Source organism: Convolutriloba macropyga, chromosome 7 (assembly GCF_964194025.1).
Source record: "Convolutriloba macropyga chromosome 7, txConMacr16.3, whole genome shotgun sequence".
Classification (NCBI taxonomy): Eukaryota; Metazoa; Xenacoelomorpha; order Acoela; family Convolutidae; genus Convolutriloba; species Convolutriloba macropyga.
This window is the reverse complement of record NC_134474.1, coordinates 57,707,410-57,727,651: the sequence shown is the minus strand read 5'-3', so window position 1 is coordinate 57,727,651 and position 20,242 is coordinate 57,707,410. Positions and strand designations below refer to the sequence as shown.

At 32.4% G+C, this 20,242-nt stretch overlaps 1 protein-coding gene across 5 annotated transcripts in view; it reads left to right on the top strand.

Annotated features, from left to right (window-relative positions):
• The first annotated feature begins 808 nt into the window (after positions 1 to 808).
• The window catches only part of LOC142343189 (innexin unc-9-like), a 103,688-nt gene continuing 84,254 nt past the window's right edge, over positions 809 to 20,242 (top strand). For 3 of the 5 annotated variants that reach the window (XM_075394913.1, XM_075394911.1, XM_075394906.1), the window contains exon 1: positions 12,539 to 13,162. The gene's annotated coding sequence lies outside the window, so the exon portion shown is untranslated. Of the gene's footprint in view, positions 1,051 to 1,209; positions 1,320 to 12,538; positions 13,163 to 20,242 lie in introns of those variants that run through there. The other 2 variants (XM_075394910.1, XM_075394907.1) reach the window with 2 other exon arrangements.

Sequence of the window (20,242 nt, the reverse complement as noted above, 5' to 3'; positions counted from 1 at the left end):
TAATACCAGCAATTTTTGAACTGTTTTTTTTTGATATATGCAAATTTCTGCGCTAGTAAAGCGTTCTTTGACGGTCAGTACATTCCATCTCAATTTATAATACCGACCTGCATATATAATCAATATATAAATGATGCAAATAATTTTACACATAACAACATAAACTGCAAACAGTTCCATTGTCTATATTTGATGTTTATATTTATACTCCAATGAAATGGTATGTGAGCATGTATTGTAACGGGGAGCAAACACCTTATATAAACTATTTAAACAATTATTACTGTAAAAACAGGCCTTAATATGTTCACACGTGTTAATGAAAAAAATTAATTTGAATTTTGAGGGTTCAAATGTAGAAAAGTGTGTGAAAATTTTAGATGCGAGACAAAAGCAGTCTTTTTGAACTTTGTTCAGCCCTTCGTGAAACGAAAACGTTTACTCGATGAAAAAGATTAACTAATAGGCAATCAAGTCGAGTAATTATTTAAATAGCTCTAAAAGAAAATACAGACAAGTTATTTTAATTGGTTATCTCCAATTGCGTCTGAGTTTTGAAGCCCCTCGTGCGTCACGCGAGCCAAAAGTCTCGACTATAAGGAACAATAGTACTTTTTGAAAGGACAATTTTCCGTTTTATCAATCTAATAATGCTTCGCTTTGCAATTACGTTTGAATACAGTCTTATTTTTTTGAGAATTCGATAACTTATCAGCTTTCCCTCAATTTTTTCTTCCGTTGTGTGAAATATTTTCCTCGTTCGAACTGAACAAATTCTTTTCCTTTATTATTGCATTTTCCCCCTTTTTCATGAGAACATTCAAGTTAAATGAAAATAAATGTTTGATTTGCTAATTCAGTTTTTTATTCAACATTTTTTGACAACGGATGATTTTTGATATCAGTCAAAGATTAAAGCTGGCACAAATGAATTATGCATTTTATGTCATAAAAGCAGATCGTATTATGTCAGAATTAAGAGCACAATTTCCTCAATTCAGTAGGAAATTGGGGTCATAAAATGACATTAAGGGGAGTTTTTGAATGCAGGTAAGATAGTCATATACTCTTTAATTTTGTTCTTTGTATCAATACTTCATTCTATGTTATCAGGCACGGTTAAAAGTGGTTGTTTCTGATAGCACTAATTGGATTTTCTTTCTTTTATTTGAAATTTTTTAGCGTGTTGTATCAGTCTTTTATATAGCTTTGATGTTGAAGTTGATAACTTTCAAATTTGGAAGTGCAGCTTGATAAAGTTGGTGATTACTGGCGAGCTCTCAGCATCTAATTCGTCCATCGTTAATACACAAATCAAGGTAAAGTTATATTGTTATACGTTTTCTTAATTTACTTAATTGAACTGTGAAGCTGTTTTCATCTATCAGAATTGATGACCCTCATAAATTTGTGGCAACGTGAAGCGTCAAAAACTTTGTTGTGATTCAAGGAAAACAAATAAGAGGAAGTCGCGTTGATTTTAGATTGGTAAAAAAAACCGAAAACCGTTTTCATTGCTCTGGAAAAAAAACATTTTAAATAGTTGCTCTAACAATTAATGAATATTCTACTGCATTATTTTTTAAGATATTAAGTCTCAGGTAGATCAGGTTAGTTATTTGCCGTTCCAAAAAACGTATATTTGATATTTTCACTTGAAAAGCACATTAGCAATAAAATATTGGTAAAAATGGTTCGCTTAGTTATTTTCTTGCGAAGAAAAGAAAACAAATTATGCAAAGAGTTGTATGAAAAACTTCACATCCGTAATTATATTGTTAAAAAAAACTTTAACCTTACACTAGTTCAATCATATAAGGGGTCACCATTGTCTCGAGTTTTCAGCAATGAAAGAATTGTTGAAAAAATAATACCATCAAACAACAGATAGGTTCCTAGATAGATAAAAGTCTATAGAATGTTGCAACTCAACTTAAAACAAAAAGTATTTGGCATGCATTGTCCTAGAAAAAAGCCCATAAGAGTTTTGATTGTTAAATTGCTGTATAATTCTCAAAATTATAATTCTTAAAATTCTTTAATCAAGATTAAAGAAAAGCAAAAAATATTGTTCAATTTTTGAACCAAGTTTCCGAAAATTATATTCCATTCTATACTTCTTGTAGCTATTGAGTATAATACTTCACAACAAACGGGTCTCAAATAATTTCCAACAACTTGTCTTTAATTAAATTGCGGTTATCCATTCTCAACAACAACCAGGGTGATAGTTTTTGTAAGAAAGTTGTTCTCTGAAACTTATTGTACCAATATTTTTGATAGCTGCAACGCTTTGGTCAAGAAAAATTCGAAAAAAAATAACGTGAAAACACGTTTTTTATGTGTTTTTTGTCAGGGAGTTAGCCAAAATTTGTTTCCGAAAAAAATGAAAGTACGATGTATCTATATATCACATGGTAGTAATTTTTTTTTTAAAATTTTGTTTTCAAGACAGTGAAGATTTCAAGTTGATTATTGTCCTGTGAAAAAATAAAAGTAAAAAACTAAACCTCTGATTCGGAATTTGGTTTACTCAATTTCTCAAAACTTATACGGCCAGCCTCTTTCTATGCTTTTGAAATGTTTTTAGAATTGCTCTTTTGCTAAACAAAGAGCCCAATTGTTGACACACAATTTCTTGAGGTTCATTTTTTAAGATCCACTTGTATGCATCCTACGGGTTTTCGTACACTTTTAGCGCTTTTATATTTAAAAGTTAACATTTTTTGACGTTCAATATTATATCAACCAGCAAAAGTAGCTTGAAAACAGGAATATGAGGTAGAGGATGTTATCTTAAAGATTTTAATACAGAGATACTTGAGCTAAATTGGTTAAATCGCCCTAAATCTAATTTTTCAAATATAAATGGTGCTTAATGATTATTAGGAGTTGATATTCCGAAGTAGGCGAGAAGCTAATAAATCTTTTCCTACTTTTAAATAAGAGTTCAAAATTAGTCCTGATCTCAAAACCGAATCCTTTTTGAACGCTTACAGACGTTTCGCAATCCTCAGTTTGGCAACCATTGATATCTTCGAAGTAGAATGAAAAAACACTCGATGGAGCATCAGACGAACTCGAATGGTACGCAAAACAAATACAAAATTACAAAGATTAGAAAATGCTGGTTTCCTAAATGCAATATGGAAGTTTAAAACACCCTGTAGCCCTCTTTTTGACAATAATTAGAAGTAGTTCATACAGACGGCAAAAGTCCTGCTGATCATTGCTGGCGCCAGACGACTTTTATTAAATTTCGTCCAGATAACCATTTTTGGAACTAAAGCTATCTTGAACTCAAGATCACGATTGTCGGCTGTTTTTCAGAAAATGAGATGCCTCTTTCCGAGCCTCTTAATAGTCAGCAAGCATTTCAGCTTCCTTGCACCAGAAAAACATAAAAGCCAAACTACAGCAATTTTTCTTTTACGGAAAAACGAGCAAAAGATGTTAAATCATCCCCATATATTAAATGTGACGTAGTATCTCCTGGGCTTGACAGTCAAAAACGAAAAGTGAGGTCGAAACGTCGTGGTGTACGTTTCTTGACCAAGTCATGTCTTTTCGTTTGTTTTTGTTTGCAACGGTGTTAGGCAACCGGTGTTATCCTATCTTCAAGTCAGAGAGTAAAAACTTGAAGATTTTGACACTTTTCCGATTTTTTTACAAAAAACAGATGCTTGCTTCCAACAATTAATTGTTGAAAAAACCTGGCTTTTTGAATATTGTATCACTTTCATTATGACTAGGACGATGTAATACCAGCAATATATTACAGAAGGAAAGACTGATTAAAATTGCTGAATATCGCATAAAATTGTCTTTGACAGAACAACCTTATGTTCTAAAACAGATTGGGACAAGAAGAAGACCCATAGAGATTGGAATGTTGTCAAAGCATTTTGGGCCTATAACTCTGAGTGCATTATCTATACTTCGAACACATTATCATTAAGTTTTTAAGGCACTTTTCAATTGTCTCCTTTTTGAGTGATTTTCGGCCATGGCATAAACTCCCGAGTGAAAAAAATGATGTCTATCTTCAATGTCAAATTAACAAAAGACAAAGATCCGAAAACCGGCCGTGTCTTGTCTAGGATGATTTTATCGGGGTTTCAACAGTTAAACCTGAATGAGCGTTCATACAAAGTATTACTTTTGTGTTAATTTTATGACTTTTGAATAAAATAACAACTAGAAAAGGAGCTTGCGGAGAAAATTCCCTTTAAAAATTGCTAACTTTCCTTATACGCTCATTCACTCGAGAAATAATGTGATTTTTTATCACACGAAGACAATTTTCTCCTCTGAAATTGCACCAGACCCCTTTTTCACACAAAAAATTATGTGAACTTTCATCACACAAGAAAAAATTATGTGATTTCACACGAGAAATTTTTAGAGTGTAGTGGGCGTGGAACCGAATGTGAGTGTTATCTTTCATACTTGGAGTCCTGGTTTTATTTAATTGCCTATTTGAGTTAATGTTTGGGTATCTTATAAAAATAAGTCATGGTGTCTGAAAAAAAAACGATTAATAAGCAATTACTTACCACAATAACAATTAAAAGATTACGAGATCAAACTATATTGATATCTTATTGGGTTGTAGATTATATTATCAATAACTAGCGGCGCGTTCAGAGAACTAATGATCTCACATAATTTCCTCATTTGGCGCCTTTGAGATGTGTGCAGCATCCATTTTTGTGGTTGCAAGGAAAACAAGACGAGTGATCCTTGCGATTGAACGCCCCGAAATTGAACAAATCTTTGTACAACAGAAATTGTAGATCAGATACAACTTATTGATAGATCATACAAACATAAATATTGATGTCAAAGATTAGCTGAATGCTCATATATTGCTGCATAAAAATCAGCGGTTATTTCTTCATATCGTTGAAAAGATTGATTTATAGGTTTGTAGCCTCTCCGAGCATTTCATACAGTCTAATATTCTAAAAATTCTTTATCTTACTTTTAAGAGTAATTTTGCATTCCAGCCCAATTACTCATTTGACCGTAAAATTGAACTACCCTGGCTAGTCAAATCCAATATTTTACTCAAATATCTGGCCTACCCCAAATCTTGCCCGAATAAGCGACAGTTAGTGAACTGAAAATGAACAAAGTACTCAAGGCGTGAAAAATTTGATTTAAGTGGTGAAATTTCAATTTTAGCATGCGTCACTTTTTAGCTCGGAGAGTTTGCATTTTACATGCCTATCTGATAAAGGCAAATCAAATTAGCATCATCACAGCATAACAGATACCGACAAAAATTTCCCCCAAAATAAGGTTGGAATTCATTGCAAGAGTCGAACAGCTAAATAAAATATTGTAAGTTAACCGGTTGTAGGCTGTGGGTTGAGGGTAAGCAGGATTTTGGGGGATGGGGAGGGGGTTAGATGGGTACCCTCTGTTAGAGTATCGGATCATATCCGCGGGGCTCAATTTGCTATTTTTCCTTTCAAGTATCTCTTTCCTCAGTGATGGCCCGCAGTGATTAGTACCCATTACATTCTCCCATTGTCTGAACCCGGCCAATCTTCGAATACCCCCTTCCCCCTCCCCCAATTGTTGAATGGTGATACACCGTGTGTATGCGTAACCAACAACCACCTAATTGGCTGTAAGACATAGAATTAGGTTATTTTATTTTCAATTGTTTTGTCTTATCTTTTGTTCCTATTTATTGTAGCAAATCAGTGCATATAATCCATTTTACTAACGAAATGGTACTTTAATTGGTTGAAGATTAGAAGGAGAAATTTTCCGTCCTCAATGACGTAAGTTTTCACAATATAAATGAGTATTAATTGATTATTTTACTCATAAGAACACAGCCTTTTAATCTGAAAACTCTGCCCTTAGAAAGCAATTTTCATTGATTCCTGTAAACTTAACTGCAGCACAAAGAATTTCTTTCGGCAAACTTTTTCTCAAAAAAATTTTATTGCAGTAGAACGTTCTCATTTCGGGTCAGCTAAAAACTTAGCTTGAGGATCCAAGATCCGGCCGTTGAAGATTCTATCAACAGTAAATTTTATTGCTTTTCGTACACTTGACTCTTCAATTGCATTTGAAGAATTTGATGATTGCCAAGTTGAGAGCTTTTTTAGATTTTCATAGATATTTAGATATTCAGATTTTTCAGATATTCAGATTTTTTATTCCAAAAAAGTTGGGAAAATATCTTCAACAGTTACGTAGACAAAAGTATCAAAATATTCGGACCAAATACTTAAGACCAAAAAAAACATTTAGACAAATAAATACACCAATGCAAAGATACTGCAGAAGCTTTCAAATCATTTTTACATACCATTTTTGTTTAAAAAACTATTTTATGATTTTAACTCTTTTATCTTTGTTTCATCGTTTCTTGCTATTCAGAGGCAAAAGGTAGCACGTATTGGTTTAATTTTCAATTGCAAAGTTATAAATCACCGTGAGCCCTGCTTTAGAACTAACCATTTTTCTTTTTATGTGTTAAAAGTTTTTCAGAACTAACATTGACAATCATTCAGTTCGCATATGACACAATTGTTTCTAAGGTAGAAAGGACAATAACTTAGATGAAAAAGTCGAGGACATCTTTCAGAAAACAGAAGAATTTGTACAGATAAACAAACTTAACTTGAGAAAAAAGGGAATTTTCTTTATTGCTTAACTGTCTGAGGTTTGGGATGTTTTTCTTGTAAAAACAAAGTTCTCACAACGCAAAATGTTGCAGATAGCTTGTTATTCACACCAACAGGAAATTAAATTTGATTAAGAACTGAATAAAACGTCTAAAAAGATGGCCATATGCTCTAGGATCAATATACCGAATAAACATCAGTTTCCAAATTAAACGCACATTCTTCTTCCAAAATCACTTGTGCTATTACAATTACCTCGTTCGGTTTTAATTTTTTAGATGTTTTTTTCAAACTTAACTGAAAAAATCTCCAACGAATTAATCGACAGATTAGTGTGATATATGGGTGTGCTTTCTATGGAGCATGACAATAGAACAATAGATTTACTAATGCAGACAAGAATGTGACCACCTGAGCTCATAATAGAAAGAAATTACACTAAACACTTTTTATTATAACATAGTCAAAGAGAAATTTCGAAAATTTTCACGTGTATCTGTGTCTTAAAAACGCTCAAACAAAACTGCTAAAAATTGGGCAGCAATTCAAAATCAGTTTTAGGATGAATTTGCTTGTTCGTTAATGAAAACGAAAAACTGAAACTTGACGAAATTGTCTTCAGTTAGTAAAAAAACAGAATACGCGGAATGATTTTTAGGTCTCAGAGCTTGCCAATTTTTTGAATAGTACAAATAGGAAAAAAAAACAATTCAAAAAATCTACAAAATTATTTCATGTGATTTCTTTTAACCCAATTGTTTGATGTCTTTCAAATTGTGCTGAAAAGATCAGAAGAAAAATTTTTGTTTCAAATATACAAAACCTCTTGGTGATAATTTAGCTTACTTGTTGCAATAAAGCTTCATTGTTTACAAATTTTTAAAATTGTCTTGTTTTTATTACTTTGGAAACAATGATGATCTTCTGAACACAAAATCTTATGTCAAAATTAACAAAACTGTTGATTTTAAAAATTGTTGATTATTTTGTGCTGCAATTGCTTGTCGATATTAATAAAAATTATTCTAATACGCAATTAAGTTTTATTGAACTGTTTTAAAGTTACGAATATTTTTCTTATAGAATGAGTGTGCCTTGTGTTTTGCTGATTTGATAAACTTACTGAAATGAGTTTTTTGTATTTTCAATTGGCAACCGGTTTCGTATCAACTCGGTTGTACTTATGACTACACGGAGCCGTACTTAATTTGCAACTGAATAAAACTAAGTGGCACTGCAGTTTGATGAAAAACCAAAGTTTTCAGTGTTCGATTCTCTTTGAAATCTTAAAATTATTAGTTTGTTCTTGGCTTGTTTCTAGTTTTTCATTTTTAAGGTAACACCATTCCTTTTCAAAATTTCGCTGGCTTTCTCCATTTTTTAACAGCTGCTTTTCTATAAGTGACAAAGAAAACTGCCCAGCGGAGCACCGCCAAGTTCGGTTCACGGGCTTCAAAATTGTCTTTATATCAAGTTTTTGCAGTCAACTTTTGTGAACATTTTATCCGCTACAGTGTATTTTGACAATGTTTACTTGACACTAACTTTATTAGTCCCGATAGCTAGTCGTTCTTCTTTGTTAATAGCCGCGAAGCGATAGCGGCTATTATTGGGGACATCGTGGTTTTTTACAATTCAAAAAATTTGAATTGTATTGGGGCGCTGTCTTTTTTTTAAGGTCTGTTCACTCATTTTCATGATTTTTGAAGTCAAATTGGAGTAGTGATTTTGGTCACGCCGAAACAGGAAATGGAGCGAAAAAGCGAGTGGTTTTGCGGAGTGAAATTTTTTCGCTCTAATTTTAAATTAGAGTGAGAATACGGTGTTCGAACAAAAATTCGCTTTATCGGTAGTGGTTTTTTGTTCACATGCGGCAATTTCACTTTGATTTTTACTGTTTTTTCGATTTTTTGGATCGGATTTTTTTCTAAATGGTTTTTCCAAACCATTCATAGTCCGTTCTAGGTATAGTTTTCTGTTTAGTCAATGAAAATTCTTTGAATTGTACGTCAGGACTTGTCCTGCTATGTTTTTTTAATTCGTCGTCTCCATCGATGATTCTTACGACCTGACTTCTTGGAAGTGACTTCTTGGAATTGACTTCAGTGACTTCTATTGCTTTGCATTTAAAATTTGTGTACGTGACGTCGTTTCTGCTTTTAGGTCAATTGCGTGACTTACCTCACTCAAAAAAATGACTTCTGAACTCACTTATGGAACTTTAATTTTTTATGAAGATTCACTAGTTAATAGTGTGCATCTAAGTAGTGCCAATCTTATATGCCCTAAGTTGTGATTAGTAGTCTTGAGTTTTTTATTTCGAATATCAATTTTGAAATAGCTCTTTAAGGGCTTTTTCCTTATAGAACGCATGTGTCAAAAAATTGACATTCCGAAGCTAACCCGAAAAGTCTAGTGGTCTGTTGAAGGACTGGTGGTCGATCTGTCTATCTTATTTCTTTAGGTGTTTCAAATCATGGAAGGCCACGAGCGTCTATCGCGGCTATTTTCCGGCAATCTGCCGGCTATGTTTGTTAACAATTTGTTTTGTTCAGAACATCGAATCATTTCCAAATTGAAATAATCAGACTTTGCTCCAACTGTTGTAATTAACTCAAAATAGAAATAGAAACTAGGATATCGGCTCACAATTAGTTTGTGACAATGTTTTGGACTAACTCTATAAATACTGTCGATATCCTAGCTTCTTGAATTTGACTTTAAATTATTGCTCAGTTTTCTGAACAATCGGATATAATTTAATAATAAACTTTTCCTTTCTCAATTGGTTTAAATAACACATATATCAAAAAAATTCCGGACTTCGTTAATACCAGCCAGCAGAATTGACTCAAGCAAGAACGTTGTTTTTAATTCAAAAGGAAGAAAAATCATTGTTTTATAGAGAAGAATGTTGACACAAGGTTAAGTGAATTCCGTAACGTTGCTTTTCCGTGTAAATTAGGTGTCATAGGAAGTTTGTTTCTTATCTGTTTTGAACAAATGAAAAAATTCTGTTCTAAAAAATGAATTCGTCATAAACTAATCGTAAAGCAACTGGTATTAAGCCGAAAAACATTTCGTACTTTGTGAATATACGGTGATAATAGTTTGGTAATAGTGGAGGTAGTTCAATTCTGAGTTCTAATTTGATTTTAACTTGATATATAAGATTCACGTACTTGTAATAGTTACTGAATCTATTTACAAGTGTGATCAAGACGATTGGGCTTTGATATAGCAATAAATTTTGCTTGTCATACTATCCTTCCTATACTGCCTAAGTTGCCCTGGAATGCGTTTCAGCAATCAATTAAAACTTTGAGGAATTTCTGATCATATCTGGGAAACAAATCGGGTTTATCATGTCAACCAAAACCTGAAAAAGGAATTTTTGCTTTTTTAATCTTCGTATGTTTTCTGTCAAACAAAGAATTGTATTTTTTTGCCAACTATATGACAAAATCTGGGAAAAGCTGCACCAACATTGGCCTAAATCTTCATCCAGAGGATCCGCTGTTTGGTTACATCTGAAGTTTTCAGTTTTTTTTTAATCAGCTCTGCGTTATAAAACTATAGTAAGCTCGCAGTAACTAAAGATATTTTGCTATGTGGTCCCGCAATGCAGATTTCTCTAAATTATTAATGGATTTGCTAATATATCGACCTCGGTGTCATTTCTTTCCTGATGACGACTCTATTGTTTATTTTGCAAAGAAAACTTCTGATAAGATTAGCATTCGTAAACGGAACAGATTATAGGGAAAATCCAATGATAGGCGTGTAGAAGAAGAAATCCGTGATGAACGACTTCTTTAAAGACGCCTTTGAAAAGCTTTATCCGGTTATCACCATCAGTTATAAAAATTTCGAGTTTAGAGATTTCATCCAGATATCCACTTCTTGAGTTTACTTTCCGCTACTTGTGATGAAGAGTTGTGAAAACCGGTCACCAATGTCTGAGAAATAACCGTTTTTGATGCTAAAGACGACAATATTGTTAGAAAACAAAGGTTTTGACTGTTTTTGCCTGGACATTGTCATTTCTTACTTTTTTGTGCAAAACTCAATTAGGGCGACTTTTCATCGGAATTTGCTTTCAATTAGGAATGGAGTGATCTTATGACCATAAAAGTCTAATACTACTTGAGAATGCCAGACGTCTGCAGTGCCAGATTCTTCAGTGGCAATTTTTATGACTTGGATGGTTACCTGACTCTGCTAACATTAGTTCAATTTTTGACTTACATCTGGAACCGCAACTTGAATGTCGAAAAATGCCAGATTTTTACAATCAGTGAATTCAGCAGAATCACGTGACCTATACTTACGGTTTAGTTAATTTAAATAGTATAAATGCTTACTTTTAGCTTCTGGTAATTTGGTATGGTCTGATAGATTTAGAAATTTTGATTTTAGCAATAATGATGATGAAACTATGCTTGTCTAATTTGATTTTAAGGTTACTATATTACTTACGCATCCCTAAAACTGACCTTGAAAATCCCGCGACTAAAATATGTATTTGGCCATCCCGGGACTTAAATATGAATCAATTACTAAATCGTTCGGTCTATCAGGGAAATATTTTGCACCTTTAATTTTGTTTTTTTCTTAATAAAACAATTTTGCCAATTTTCCTAGCGTTATTTTATTTCCGGAGCAATGATGTTATTACATTTTCTACTCAGTCACATGAACAGCGTTCTAGCTATGACTTGTTTTTATAGACTCTGAACAGTTATCGGTTTCAATTTCATCAGTATTTGTTCAAGCATCACATTTGCTCAACTGCAATCATTTAATTCGTTCATAGATATGCGCACCTGTGTTTTCTAAGTTAGTTGAATTTAGTTTAACTGAGTCTATAATAGTCTGGTTTTAATTCCGGCTAGCTTTAATTTTTCCTTGACATCTTTGGGAACCCACTTTGACTTTTCCCAATCAAAGATGGCCGGCTAAGCCCAACAAAATATTATTGACTTCCCAGGTTTTTACGCATTTTTGTGTGTGAGTGTGTGATGTATGTGTGGGGGGTGTTTTTGTGTAGTATCGTTTTCCTACACTCACAAAGGGTGATCAGCCCAATCAATATTTCAAACGCAACTTGCCAAAAAATCCATAAACCCACAGAGCCCAACACCAGGTAGCTTGTTATTTACAACAGGTAGAAAGCCCCAATTTATAACAACCATATTCCACGTGATTGAGGAAGCGGGTTAAAATCGATCACGCCGTTTGAGAGGAAACAAGGCTTAATCGAACCCCGTCCGACCCCACACCCTCCTCCCCAAATATTTCACTATAGGCTGGGTAGGGTCAAAAGTGAAATCTATTTCGCTCTATTTTTGTAACAAATTTCATATGGGTAAGTGATCTCAAGGTATAAAAGGATTTATTTTGATTTTTGATAAGATTTAAACATCTTATTTGTTTGGAATATTGAATATATATGCTCATACAATATAGTGTAATGAAAACTGACAGACAAAGTAAAGCTGCTAGTTCTTTGATCACATTCTTTTTTGGAGCCAGATTTATGTTCGATAATATCTTTCAAGGCCATGTTCAAAGTATGTTTCTGTCTTATAAAATTGTGACCTGAAATCCTGAGTAAAGTCTGCAATTTCGAAACCAAAAACTTGATTTTTCAACTTAAAATGATATTTTTTCTCTTTCATGGTTTTTTAAAATAAATTTTTACATTTCTTATAACATACATTAACTTTGCTCAATGAGAATTAAAATCAAACATTCATTTGAAATACATTTTCATACATTTCTGGGTTTGAAACATTCAATAATACTAAAAACTGGAAGCTTCTATTCGTCTGTTCATTTTCTTTTCTGTACTAATTTATTCACATGTCAAATTTTTTGACGAATGAAAATCTTGACTCGTTTTGATGGATAGTTAGAATCTCAATTACATATTTTACAGTTCAAATATATATAAAAAAAGAACGTGAACGAATGAGTGATAGCGGAAAACTTAATTGTAATTCACAAGTGTGCTTGTTTTGGAGTCACAATTTAACTCAACTCCAAATTCCACTAATTCCTCCATTGTCTTCCTAGTCCCCCAAAGAGTAGATAAGGAATTCATCTCTCTTTTCCTAATATCACCTATCCTACTCTGCTTTGCTCTCTAATTTGACTCTCTGTCAAAATTATTCCCAATTTTACCCCCCGAATTCCTTCACGCCGCAAGTGTGCCCGGCACCGATTCTGTTTAGCAGTCCCAGGAGGGCTCGAATTTAGCAGTGACTCCGGGAGTAATAGAAGGGCACAGGCACTTTGGGTTGTTCTGTGTGATTTTATTATTGTCAAAATTATTCACTCGTTCAAATATTTTTACACCATTTTTATTATACGTCTTGAGCCCTGCGTTGTCGTTGGCTGTGTTTTATTTTGGGTTACTTTGCACCGAATATTGCATGTTCATCATTATCGCATTGGGAGCGTTTCCTGTATAAATGCTGAGCAGTGATGTGTACTTTTAACAGCTGCAGGTTTGTTTCGACGTTTGCTTAAAAAAATTCTACCAGAATCAATACTTCGTCTAATATTTTGTATCAATTCAACAAAACCTATTAAATTTAAGAAGTTTCTTTTGTGATGATTGAGATATAAGCAGATAATTTTCCAGATGTGTTCAGACCCAGTCACCCCCCCCCCCCCCAAAAAAAAAAAATAAAGAAACTTATAGTAAATAATTGCATTCAGAGTAATGAAATTATATAAAAAATTTTGGACATAATCTTTTTAGTGTTATTTTGCTGATATGATGGGCAGCTGACATCTATCTGTGGTTTTCATTTTATGAATTGATTTTTGGAAAAACAAGGACAGTCGTTAATATGCGTTCGCGCCCCATGTTCCGACACCATTTATCAACAATCGTGGCTTAAATTATCCAAATAGACAAAAAATGAATTCTGAAAAAACTTAAACAATTTAAAATATTTTATCAAGCAGAGGAAGAAAACAACTTGATCAAGTAAACGACTGCTTTTGCCATACAAAGAATATGAAAGTCTGATATCGAACAAAATCAGTTACAAATCAAATTTCAATTACTAATATTTTTTTACAGAATTATTGCTTTATACGGATCAAATTTGAGCTAACTTTAATTCATTTCTATTAAACCTTGCATTAATTCTCAGTATATAAGCAATCCTCGGTTGAAGAAATCATTTTACTGAATTATGTAACTTATGAGTGCTCGAAATACAATTGTCACACAGATTACATGAAAACTCATTTAGTCAGTATCACTTGACTTCAGATTGAAAAATTGAAATGTTGAGTGATAAAGCTAACATCAAAAAAATTGACTCGTGATGATTTGGTTCTAAATTGATTTAAAAAAGACGATGAATTAGGAGAAAAACCTTTTTTTCATCGAATAATATTGATGTAAAAATTTTCAAGCACAATTATAGATAAATGATAATTCTCTGAAGTGGGCATTTACTCATTTTCTAAAAGTAAGATAATCGAATTTACAAGTCGGAAAAAAGTTTTAAAAAAGTATAGCTTCAAAGTTCAGAGAGGCAAAAATATTTAACAAGATCAAGTAGCATTACAGTCCTGTGATACAGAAATAATGTAAATATTTTATATTTAATTTAGTTCAATTTTCCTCCGAGTGCTAATGAACATATTACTAAGTGCATTCGCTCCGCGAATGCACTTTTTGATCACAACCCAATAATTTCCCGCTCTCTGTAAATACTATTTGTTCATGCCCGATTTTTCATCACGCAACCACTCTTCTCTTTTGCCTCTTCGTGCTAAGTCGCGCAATTCAATCTTGCTAAGCAATCCTTTTTTAGTAGATGAGAAACATCATCAGTACATCAAGCTAAATTTCATTCTTGGATTTGCCCCGCGTTCCCAGTATACAGAGTTTTATTACATTTGGACTGCGAAAAACAAGTTTAATTTAAAAAGTCACCACAAGTCCCAAAGACAGATCTACCATTTGAGAATACTAGTCATATTAGTTCGGGCAATATGAGAAAAGCGATTAAACTTGTAATTAATGAAAGAAAATAGACAGCAGACGACAAAAACAGAAGACGGCAAGAATAGCAAAATTTAAAATTCAGTTGAAAATATTGCTAATAGTTCACCTGACACTACCAAAAAGAAAACAGAAAACAAGACAATAAAAAACAACAAAGAAGCGCAAAACTCGATAATTCACAAAAATTTAAAAAACAGATTGATAAAGAATAACACAAACAGACAAGTCTTGTTTTTGTACAGATACACATCTTCAAGACCGTAAAAATCATAAGCCATTGATTGCAAAACCTGAAATGATCCTTCATCATCAGCAGAAGATCGAGCGACCTCTTTTCAAGGATTCTAAATTAACATAATAGCAGAACATCACTATTCCCAAATGTTTTTATAAAAATATATAGTTTTGAATTCATAGAACCATTACCGACCTATTGATCAATTGGAAGAAGCAAATGGGTACCATTGGAACGTTTCCCTCAACCTTGGGAACATTCACAAGAAAATCAATGGAGGCAACCGTCAAGGGACACCATAAATTGCTAAAACGTCACTATTTTTTATGGCTGTTGGCAATACGTATTTAAATATCTTTTGAAATATTTGGGCAAAATATCTAAAGTAGATTGCAATTTGCGCTAAAATTTAACCAAAATATTCTGAAACCCATTTAAACCGAAGAATAGTTTCAATATCGGTTTCAATTTCCCTTGTCAGACGCTAGAGATTCAACTACCCCACAGTAAAACTTATATTGACAATTTTAGCAGGTTTGGGACAGTGCTCGTGAGAATGAAGAGTATTTTAAACAGATTTTGTGCCCGTTTTCTTGGACAAAAAATAGGTTCAACATATCCGAGTCAATTTTTCAAAAAGACTGACGGCAACAACGTTTCTGGACTCAACTAAATTAATTTTGCAAAATAAAACAAAATTTTTGTTAGAAGTTATGAAAAAGTGAACAAACATAGTTAAAATCAGTCCAGTCGATGTTCATTAAAATCTAAATTTTGATAACTCAACAAAAAGTTCGAGAGAACGTTTTTTTTGTAATTTATAGTTCACTTTACGTGCTTTCTAATGATATCTTTCAAAAAACTCTATGGCAAATATATCGTTTGGCTAAAAAAACAGTTGAGCCAATAATTACTGCTCCCGCTAAGCCGGTTCAGAACAAAAAGAAACAAAAACAAAGATAATACTTGAAGAGAATTCTAATGAAATCTGGTTACTTTAATCCACTTGATATGCATCGTGTAATCGATAAAACTCTGCAATTATATATGCAATTAAATAAGTTTTTTGTAAAAAGGGCACTGAAAGTGTTTACCCTAGTCAAGACCAGATGGTTATCTTGCAAGATCTTCCAAGACTCTTGCAAAAAATGGTTATCTTGCACTATCTTGCATGAAAATGTTTATCTTGCAAGATCTTGCAAGACGATGGCTATCTTGCAAGATCTTGCAAGAAGAATGGTTATCTTGCAAGATTCTTGCAAGTTCGTTTCGGTCGAGCTCTGCTATCATTGGCTGTTTTAGACGCATTATCTTTCATTTAGCGCAAACTATTACCAAAATATAGTGGAATGAGTCTTCAGAGATCATTTGAAACAAAATTTATACCAGATATCTGTATTTTATTATAGCCGTTGGTATTAATACTGGTTACTCTCATTTATTTACATTAGTTCGTGCTTCAAATTTCTTGTTTTGCTACTGTGGAAAACAATTTACTTTCTTTTTCTAAATTGATTCAATTTTTAGTTTGAGCGGAAGAAAACAAACTTGATGCTATTTTGGTTGTAATTATGTATCACAATGTAAAAAAATTGATGGGAAGCAATGTTCGCGTCTCATTTTGATCTTGTTCGATCATGTTCCATTTATTTGCATATTTGCAAGATGAATGGTTATCTTGCAAGATTCTTGCAAGACAAAGGGTTATCTTGCAAGATCTTGCAAGATTTTGGAAGAAAATCTTGCAAGACGATGTACCGTCTTGCAAGATTTTGCCAGAATCTTGCAAGATCTTGCAAGATAACCATTCGTTGCCGACTGGGGTAGATATTTTTGGAGCTTTTTCCGTATTCAGAAGGATCTGCATTAATGTGCAAATCTTTCCATAATATTTGATTGAAGCAAATTGAACCCCAACAGTCATTTGAATTTATTTTGTGTCGTTCGTTTCGTTTCATGTGCACTTTCAGCAAGTTTATCTTCGGATAAAAATTTGGACCGATTGAGTTCCGAACTGAAAATTACGAGAAACGTAACCAAAGTTCATTTCATAAATAATATATAATGTAACAGCAATATTTTTGCAATAATTATTTCTTCCGCGACCATAAATATTCCCTAATTGTTAGATTCAACTTAGTCCTCGCAGTTTTTACGTAGTTTTAGCTGCACCAATTTTGTACGTAGTAAATATTGTTCATTCTCAACAAAAACGAAAACATTATTTGTAAAAAATGTAAACATTATTTCTACAATGTAAAAAAATGCTAGATGAGGTATGTCTCGTCTATGATTAAACCAGGGAACCATTTGCTCAAAAGCGAATTGCCCCAATTCTGTGATTCAAACTAGTCCAATTGTTAGTTAAACCTATTCGATCATTTTTCAATTGAAACGTGTTCCATGAGAAAAGTAGAGCAGAGTTCGAAATCATCAAACATTTTGCCTTCTATTTTCTGATCACCTTAATGTATACATGAGATTTACTGTTTTTGACGATTTTAACGATATACATTTGATACCGGATCGATGAAGTGTTTCGGGTGTGATGAAGCATGGCAGAGCAATTGTATTATTTTCAAAAACTTTAAGCAAATTTAAAAAAATTTATCTTTATTCTGCTTTATTTGGCTTTTTGCTCTTTGTCAATTGCTCTTAGAATTTTTTAAATTTTATTTTGCTTCAGGATGTACATATCTGAGAAACGTTATGTTCGTGAAAATTATTTTAATAACTAGCTTTGTCGTATAGGTAGCCTGTTAGGTAACATCCAATTTTTTCAAGAATTTTTTCAGATTTTCAAAGTTTTTGTCAAAACTCCATTTCTAGCTTATATACGTTCTTCTTTTTCTTTTCCATTTATCTGTTTTATGTCTCTTCGACCTGGAACTTGACATGACACTCGCGAATTAATTTTAAAAGATTTTCTGTTTTTTCATTTTTCCAACGGCTTTTTATTGATGGTTGACACATGGAAACTTTTTTCCAGCTTTTTCTTGACTCAAATTTAGTTTAATGATTTTAACAGAGAGAAAATTTTTTCCTCTGCATTTTGAGATTTTATAGTTTCTGAATTTTTAAAATAAAATTTTAGTTTTTACTCCTACACAGAACGGTTAGACGACAAAAAATTTGATTTCTTTTCTTGACAACACAATACAATCCAAATCTAGAAAAATAATTATTAACAGTTATTAATAGAAATTCAAGAGTGGTCTGTTTCAGGTTTAGGAGTATAAATCATGATTTACGTTTGTGTTGTCAAAAAACTCGATGGGCCTTAAGCACTCAGTTCAAATTAAAGCAGAAGAGTTCTTCAAAAAATGTTGATATGTTTTTATTCATTCACACCCTTTATATGATTAGCTTTTCCAAAATATGAAAATTGTTTTAATATATATATATATATATATATAAACATTGTCATAGAAACAGTATAGTACGATTGAATAGTTGCAAAACGGCAACATTTCATTTGATTTTGAAGTATACTTGAATGTATATTAAATAAGTTTTGAATAATTTCATCATAAAAATTGATATTTTGGTAAAAACTAATAAAGTTTAGATAAAAACCTAATAGCAATTTTGGTTGTTGTGGTATTTGCTGCACGAATCTTTTGACAAAATTCACGTTTTTCTGAAGTTTTTTGAAGGCTTCAATTTAGATGCCTTACGATTAACAAAAAAAGCCGCAAGAGTGGTCAAAACCAATATTCAACCTGTTTGTTTTGTTACCAGTGATAGGAGTTAATTTTGTCTGGTTTGCTTGTTCTCAAAAATTTATATTTCAGTTTGAACTCTGTTATAGTCCTAGAAAATATTACGATTAGCTTGGAATGAGAGAAAAAGTTTTTCTGGGTACATTTTCAAAACATAAACATGTAGATTTTAAACTGCAGTGCTTTAGCTTAAAAAAATGAGGCACCAGTCCTCTAAAACAAAAAATTAAAACATAAAACTGTCTACAAACAAAAAACCCCAACTCTTTCTTTCATTTCATTTTTTGTAGTTGAAAAACAATACTCTTTGTTCTCAGATTATTTAGAGGAAGTCACATAGTCACATTTTTTAATTAAAAAAATTACTTACAAAAACGCTAGAACTCAAGCTACAATGAAAGTGAGCGACTTCCATTTTATTAGATCAACCAAAGTATTAACAACGCTTTTTGACTAATCAACAATAAAAGTCTGATTTTTTTAAAGGAGATACAACTTTGATTTCTATCCGTAAATCATTAAGTATTTCGAGAGCATGTTTTATTTTGTCAATCGTATTGTTGTAATAAATAATATTCCAATTCAGTAGTTAATTATTATATGCAGTTAGTTCATTGCAAAGCGTTTGCTCAAACAAGTCTTTGAGATTAAAGAGCAACAAAAAAGCTCGCTAATATGTTTGCACTAAAAATTCTGACCACCGCTGAGCCACGTTTTTGACTTAATCATCTATCAAGTGACGAAGAGATAGAAGACTTTCAAAGACTTCCAGCAATTCAAGTACAAATAATGTTTGAAAACAATTGGTGTGTCATTTAAAAACTTTCTCAAAAGTCAAACCACTACAGAAATTAATAAATGATGCATTATACGACCAATGCCATCTGCCATTAAAGAGAATAGGAGACAAGACAAACAACAAAGTCGAATAAAATTACAAAGCTTTTATTAAGACCAAAACTCAATGCCTATCTAATTCTTTTAAGAAAAAAATTAATGGAAACGTCAAAAAAAGAATCAGATGAAAAATTTAAAAAAACCATTACATTCATTATAAAAATTATGGGACCTGTCTGCTTTAAACCATAGACGAAAATAATAAACCAGAATAATAAACCAGTAGACGAAAAACGAAAAAGCACAATTGAAAAAAGGTTTGTACTTTTTGAAGACAAATATTTTTATAGCCCTAAATCCATTAGATGGCAACTAAAATCAGCAAACGGCTCCATTTGAATTTTTATACGAAGTCATTGAGACCTTTAATTATCCAGAACGTCACGCGACCGCTATTGAAAAAATACATGCAAGAATCACAAAGTTGATTAAATTTTGCGAGAAAGCGATGTCCGAGCCTATATAATAATAATCTCTTCGTTAAAAAAATCAAATTTAATTAAAGCTGCTTTCTTTTGATGCCAATTATTTGATATGCGTCTGGTATTTAATGCGCCTATAATGTGACAACCGGATAAAACAGCAGAAGGAATCCTCAAAAATTAGAAAATGTGCAAAAACAAAAAGGTAGAAAAAATCGCAGTGTGAACACCAATAACTCATGATTTCAAAAACAAAACAGGCATCAGGACAATTTTTTAAT